Source organism: Sylvia atricapilla, chromosome 13, assembly GCF_009819655.1.
Source record: "Sylvia atricapilla isolate bSylAtr1 chromosome 13, bSylAtr1.pri, whole genome shotgun sequence".
NCBI lineage: Eukaryota > Metazoa > Chordata > Aves > Passeriformes > Sylviidae > Sylvia > Sylvia atricapilla.
Window position 1 is genome coordinate 5,459,291 of NC_089152.1, and position 7,269 is coordinate 5,466,559.

General features: G+C 40.6%; 1 long non-coding RNA gene across 1 annotated transcript; it reads right to left on the minus strand.

Moving 5' to 3' along the window:
• Positions 1 to 630: 630 nt before the first annotated feature.
• On the minus strand, positions 631 to 3,511 carry LOC136366771 (uncharacterized). The gene is made up of 2 exons (XR_010744573.1): positions 3,433 to 3,511; positions 631 to 3,136 (listed from the first exon to the last, which is right to left on the minus strand). It is a non-coding gene; the product is annotated as an uncharacterized lncRNA (long non-coding RNA).
• Between the last annotated feature and the right edge of the window lie 3,758 nt (positions 3,512 to 7,269).

Genomic DNA, 7,269 nt, shown 5'->3' on the forward strand with positions numbered 1-7,269 from the left:
AGCCAGTGAGGAGTTCAAGCAAATTGGTTATGTTAATGTCCTGTAGTACTTGGGGAAGACGAGGAGTTGGCAATTAATTTTTTTTTTTTTCCTTCTTCTTCCCAGGCTGCAAGCCGACAAGGCAAATTTATATTCCTCCTATTCTGTGGGACCCCAGCTTGCAATGGGGGCAAGGTGAAAATGCAAGAGGCTACCAAGAGCTTTCTGAGATCTAATTGAATGGTGCAACTGAAAAAGCTGCTGAGAGGGTGAAGGGGTGAGCAAGGAATAAATAAATAAATATATAAATAAGCAAGCAAGCCCCAAAACAATGGGAATGAGGCATTCTTCCCCATTCATTCAGCTGACAGTGCTTTTGCAACTTAAACCTGTTTTATTAATTATGTTTGACATTTCCTTAATTAGTTTCATTTACATCCCATCAGCCCCTACCAGACGATTGCCCCATACATCATTTCACCAGAGGACTGAGATGCCTACAGAATTACAAAAACACCCCCCCTCACTGCAACCCTCAGTAACTCATCACTGTATATTCCACAGATTTTGAGAATTAATCTTTTCACCTCCTATTTTTCCTAAAAAAATATATATGGACATTTAATCTTTTTTTTTTTTTTAAATAATTACGAAATTTTCAAAGGAATGTGATGCAGGACTAAATTTCTAGTTTCTTTCCATACGTGCGATTTGCTTTGTTTTACAGTTCTTACGTATTCTGACATTGACAAAATGTGGACTCTAGTGAAGGATCCACTTCCATGGACTCTGTCTTGGCTCCAGAGCCCTGCTAGTAACCCCAGTGCTTTCCCCTAGTTAGCTCTAGAAACTCACAGTATTTTAATTTACAGACAGATTCTTGCTGCCCCCACATTTGTTATGCAGTTTTCCATATATTGATTAATTTCTACAAAAGCCATGACAGACTTTTTTACAACTTTTGCAAAAACGAAAGGATTTGTTGTTGTTGTTGTTTCATGCCATTGCTCAGAGCTCTGGCGTGTTTGTCCTACCTCTCTCTCCATCCCCTCCAGGGGCTGGTGCTTGCGCTGTCACTTTGCACGTCGAGCAGCCAGACACAGGACTGGCGTTAGAGCCAGGCATTTGAAAAGTGCACAGTGTTTTAAAATCAGCTCGGTGCACTGTGCAAAGAACAGAGCAAGTCACAGCTCAGCGCAGGGAGTGCTCTCAGTCTGGAAGCCGCTCAGCCAAAAACCACACGGTGCTGCCTGAGGAAATCCAATCTCCTGCTGGAGCAGAGCCCTGCACGCCCGACCTGGGAGCCACCTGGCAGGAGGCTGGACCTGCTGCTGCCCACTTGGGCTGTCAGATGTCTGGTGCAGAACCCAGCTCTGCTGCCCAGCCCTCGGCACACAGCGACTGGCTGCTCCTGACTGGGGTAAAGTGACAACCTGTTTTCTGCTAATCCCAGAACGTGCTACCAGGAGCTGTCACTTCAGAGTCATCACACTCTCTGTTGATATCACTGAAGTTAATCATGCAGAAGGAAAAAGCTTGTATTAAAGCAGATAATTATTCCCCAATTCCTTAATAATACATTCAAAGGAAAGCGATTCTTATTGTCTTGGCAAAGTGTGGTATTTCAGCACATTTTTTGTTTAATGTTGTTACCCAGGTATCTTTCCTCCTTTACACCACCTAGAGCAGAGTTGCTACACTGTACAGTATCTGAGAAGTTTCTTTACTCTGGACTGCTCTACCTTATACTCAACCCATACTTATGTTGTAACACTGGCCCAGTGGGAGCTAATTGACAATAAGTAACCTGGTTATCTTGATTGATTTGAGAAGTTTATCCAATTAAAAAGGCAGCTGAGGAGATGTTGTCCCTATCCAACGACCTACCCGTCCTTGCAAGGGCTGTCCAGATCTGTGTGTAACAGCAGTGCAGGGATCTGCCAGCTCAAGCCCTCCCAATACAAATACCAGATGGACTTACAAGCCCCAATAAAAGAAATATTAATGCAACATATGGAAATATATTCACTAAAAGAAACAGACTCAAAGAAATATTGATGTGCTTGCTTTCTCAGTGGGACTCATTTGCTAGGGCAGAGCTTGCTGCAGTCTCTTAACCACATTTCTCAGCCCTTTTGGCTTTGGGGCCAGGTCACGTGAAGCCAGGCAGATATTTCTGAGCTTTCAACAGGATCCAGATGTCACAGATGCTCCTGGTGCTGTGTCCTCTCCAACCTTCACGTGGATGGCCTTAGCCTGGGTTATAACCAACTGTCTCCTCAAATTAAGTCTGCCCAAAACTTTAAGCCCTCACTTTCATAAAATTCTCTCAGCCCTCAATCCTCAGAGGGGAGGCAAAGAGGAGAAGATGGGGGAATAACGTTCTCATTTCACCTCAGAGATTATTACATCTGTGCTTTGGGAAGCAGCAGACATCAGGGCTAGAGTTCCACAGTTGGACTAGACATAGAGAAAAAAATCTTGCAATTTGTTCTGAAACCAGAGAGATTTCATCCTGTTTTGGAAGCCTTCCAGGTGAAAGCCATGTCTGGGACTCTCTCCAGATTTTCTGCAAAGCACTGGCTGTTTCATTTCCAGATCATTTCAATCCTCAAGATCAAAGGGAGCCTGATCTTGCAGGAATTAAGTACTGGTGAAGAAGAAGGCAGTTTTAACTTGGCTGTAACCATGCACACAATCCACAGAGGAGTTCCATCAAAAAGTTTGGGGGGTGCTGGTTTTGTGTTGTTGTTTGTTTCTTGATTCATTCTTTTCCTTGTTCTCTCTTATCTTTGATCCAAGCATTTCCCCAAGACACTGCAAGAACATGGGTGTGACAGGAATATGAAGCAGATTGTAGGGAAAAGGTTGATAAGTACCATTCAAAATTTGCGGGTGTTTTTTTTTTCTCAAGAATTCAGCTCAGAAGCAGTTCAGAGGAAATTTGGAGAGGTGGAGATGAGAATGAAGTACATATCCCTGTGGGACCACAAACAGCCCTGGGTGTTGTTCTTTGGACTCTGGGTTCACACAGTGGTTCTTTTTGAGCAAGGTTAGCTCCTGCTTAATAATGTCCTTTTCTGTCATTGATGGTCTTTCATGGCAGGTTAACCTCAAAGGGTTTAGATAATTTCCCAGATTTCCTGTTTGGATTGCACTACAAACACACGAGCACAAACCCCAAACCCTCCAGTTCAAGTGTGAAGAGTTAAAAACCTCCACTAATGTAGTTTGGTAGATTTGTCAGATGCTGCTGGGGCTTCAGATTTATCTCAAATAGCATCAAATGGTCAAAAAAGAAGAAAAAATCAAAATATTTTTCTGTCACATGCTGTCATACATTGTCAGGGAACCTTGTGCTGTAGCTGCAGTGAAGTTGAATCTGATTAAAAGATCAGCAAACAAGGCAGGTTGAGGGGAATTTGATCTCATCATTGCTATGCCTGGAAATACCTGTCATCTTCTAGGTTGTCCTGCACTGTGACACTCTTTCTTATCCAGTTTGCCAATGGACATTCATGGTGACATTCTCTGCAAGCAAAAAAAGGGGAAAAATAAAAAAGAAAAAGAGGGATTTGAACCATACCGATTTTATTTTCAAGTTCTGTATTTTTATTCCTCTGAGATCAAGTCTAAACATAAATACCAATTATCAGAGCTACAGACAAATGAATAATTTGTTGTAAAACAATTCTGATTTATTCAAATGAGAGTAGAGGTGAAATTAGAGCTACGCAGGATATTATGTTAAAAAGCACACACACACAAAAAGAAAACAAAATGTCTAATTTTAACATAGTGTTGTTATCTGTGATTAATGATTTCCGTGGGTGTATAACTCTTATGCAAAAATGCCATGTAATCATGTACATATTTGATTAAATAGCTTAATTTGTGTTCATTTAAAAAAAATAAAATAAAGCCAAATAAGCTAGATAATGAGTGGGCGTGTTGTAGGAAAAGCAGATGGGATTTGAGGCACTAGCTGTGTTCAAAGGAAGCCACCAATTTCACTTCAAGAATATTTGCGTATGAAAGCTGATATTTTCTAGAAACATTCATGAGTAGAACACAGAGGGAAATTTTGCCAAATTCTGCTGTTTTTAATGAAGGCACGCAGGGGGAAAAAAAAGTTCAGCTGAGCCCAGTTAAATTCCCACTCCATAGGAAGAGCATCTTTATTTATTTATTTTTCTATATTTACTGGGAATGTTTTCTTTCTCTGAGTCAATTATACCTAAAGCATCCTTTTGTTTACTTGTGAGCCTTTGACAACAACCTCCCCTTTCTTTGCCTTCACCTGTGGAATTAAATACTTATTTTTCATCACGCAATAAAAAAGACACCTCCCCAGACTGGAAATAATGGGATTCTTTTGTGGTAAAGCTGTGTAAATCACAGTGTCAAATGAATGGACAAAGCTTTAATGGGGCTAATAAACACGTCCCTCTGTATTGAGCAAGGGGACTTTTTATGAAAATGATCAAATAAAGTAATAAAAAAAGAAGGGGCTTCCCCTCTGGGTTTATGAGCTCTCTTGTTACACATCATGTATGACACACTGACTGGCAGAATATATGATGGACTGTCATACATTGCAGAATGACTTCAATTAGGATGATAAGATGACAAGTTCCCATAGTTCATATCTGGGTTGGCTGTGGGTTTTTTTTCAACGGGGCTCTTACTTTGACCTCTTTCTTTCTAATGCTTGATATGAAATTTAAAGGGCCGGTTGAGGTCATAGGAGACAAAATATGACTTATGTCAGGGGAGGGAGAGGAAGGCCGCTTGTTTCTTTGTTTTCTCCTATATCCATGGGTGGGATCCTGTAATTCAGCCTCTGACTCAGTATTGAAAATAATTAATGCCAACAGTTCAACCCACACTCACAACTCCAGAATTATAAACCAACACGTATAGCCTGTCACTCAAAACCGACTGCAAAAATCACTGCAACCCCCCCCCCCCCAAACATACCAGCAAATCTGGATGCACATCAGACAAGGTGATACATGATCCAACATCCACGAGTGTCATTTCTTTGCTTTATACTGACCAGTCCTGCACGTGAGATCACAGGGAAATGCCTGTATTTCTGCAGGAAAGAGACTGATTTTGCACCCATAAACACATACTGGAAGAAGCAGAAGGCTGAGATAATTTGCATTTCTGGAACTGTCCAGCTAAAACCTGAGTCTCTCTATTTGGCCAAGATGGGCAGGAAACTTTACCTTGAAGAAGGAGTTGTGTCCAAGATGGATGGTGAGGCAGTGCTGTCAACACTTTGAACCTTAGAGAAGAAAAAAAAAAAAGAAAAAAAGGTACAAATTAGGAAGTACTTAGAATTTACAGTTGATTTTGGGGGCCTGAAAAACTTCACATGTTAAAAAATAACCCCCCAAAACATGCCAGTGAACAAGCCCTTCTTTTAGGGCTATTTTAGGGTTCTTTAAGGGACTATGTTCCGATGGTCATCAAGAGCAAATATTGCTCTTGTAAAGACCTACATATAACACCACTGGGTCAGGCTCAATCTCAGACTGCTTCTTCTGTGGCAGCTATAAAACAGACAGAATGAAGATGGAAAGCTATTCATCCTCTGCAGGGCACAGCAGGCTCCCTGATATTGCTGATCCAGGGAACCATCATCTGCCTGACCCCAGGGACGCTCCCTGGCTGGACAGCAGCGCCTCACCCACTCAGACTCTGACCCAGGCATTTTACATGGTCTCATGATTTGGAACAGCCCACCAACCTGGAAAAGGAAGAGGCTTTCCAATGGAAGATCACATATTTTCCAGGTGGTCTATTCTGCGGATTCAGCGTTATTGCAAAGGATTTGCCTTTGAGTCAAAAAATTGCTTGTGTACGAGTCTCAAAAGCAAATCAGCAAGTGGAAGGAGTGGGATAATGGAGGCACTTATCTCTGCACTAAGTCACAAGTTTGATTTGCATAGAGCCCGGCAGGAACGGCTCTGACTTTGAAGAATGGCACGTGTCATGGTACAGCCACAGCAAAGAATGTAACTCAAACACACTGGAAAAGAAAACCTCACTGGGTACAAACTGAATATCAAAACTCACTTCACTTCCCCTTAGCTCAGAAAAGCCATAAATATCAGGAGGTTCCAGGAAGAATTTCCTAGGCATCTACTCCTTGGGATAAATCGAGGTCTAAATCTAGACTAACGTGCCCAGAAGCTCCTGTTGAAAGAAAAGAGAAAGAAAAAGAAAAGAATAAATGAGGAAAATTCAGCTGAGTTTAATCTGAAGAGTGTATCCATCACCAAAAATGATACAAATCAGCTATTACTGGATCATGCAAAGGCAACTCCACTACCTGTGATCCTTCCTTCGCTTTCTAAACCTCTTTTCAGCCCAGCCTAATGAATTGTCAGAACTGTCAGACAGCTCCAAGGAATGACAAATGTCTATGATTTGCTGCTGCTACTTTGCTGAAAACACCTGATGTATATAGTCCTGAAATCCTCTGTTTTGTATTAAAGGCAAGTGTAAGCTGAAGGAATTGGTGTACACGTAGAGTTATTTTCTTTCCTTTTACATAAATGTAGCTTAACAAAAAGAATATGATAAAAGAAAGTTCAGATTGAGTATTAAAAGACTCCTAAACCAGGAAATGTCAAAAAATAAGGCAGAAAATACAGCCTCAACCGTGGCTCCTTTTGAACATTTTTCAATCCCATATTTAGTTATATTATAAGATTATATATAATAACTCTTTATGACGTGATATAAAACTTGTAATGATATATCTCCATACTTGCATGATGTTTTCTTAATCAGAATTATAGATAATGCAACACAAAGCATTCTAACTCCACAAAGAAATTGTTTGACACACAATAAGATCAGTCAAATAATTAATCTGACAAATATCAGAGTTTGAGTTATACAGGCTCCAAACATTTATTAACTTGCAGCCAGATTCTGTGAACATTTGTCATTGACTTAAATGGGTCTAAGATTTCACTTCTTGACGAGTGACAGGCCCTGATGGGTATTTAGTCATTTCTGCTATACCAGATTGGCACTGTACTTAATACATTTGCTAATTCTGTCATAGAACTTACTCTCTATAACATTCCCCTGCATCTTCCCTAAAGAAACTCTTGTGAATCTGTCCCTTCAATAACACATACAGAAAAAACATAGTTTTGAAAAACAGACAGTAAGAGTCTTGCCTAATTAGTCACTTGTCCAGCACTGTAATGCATTTAGAAAAGGCTCCAGTTGACTGGGAGAATAATTTTTTGCTGCTTCAAGCTT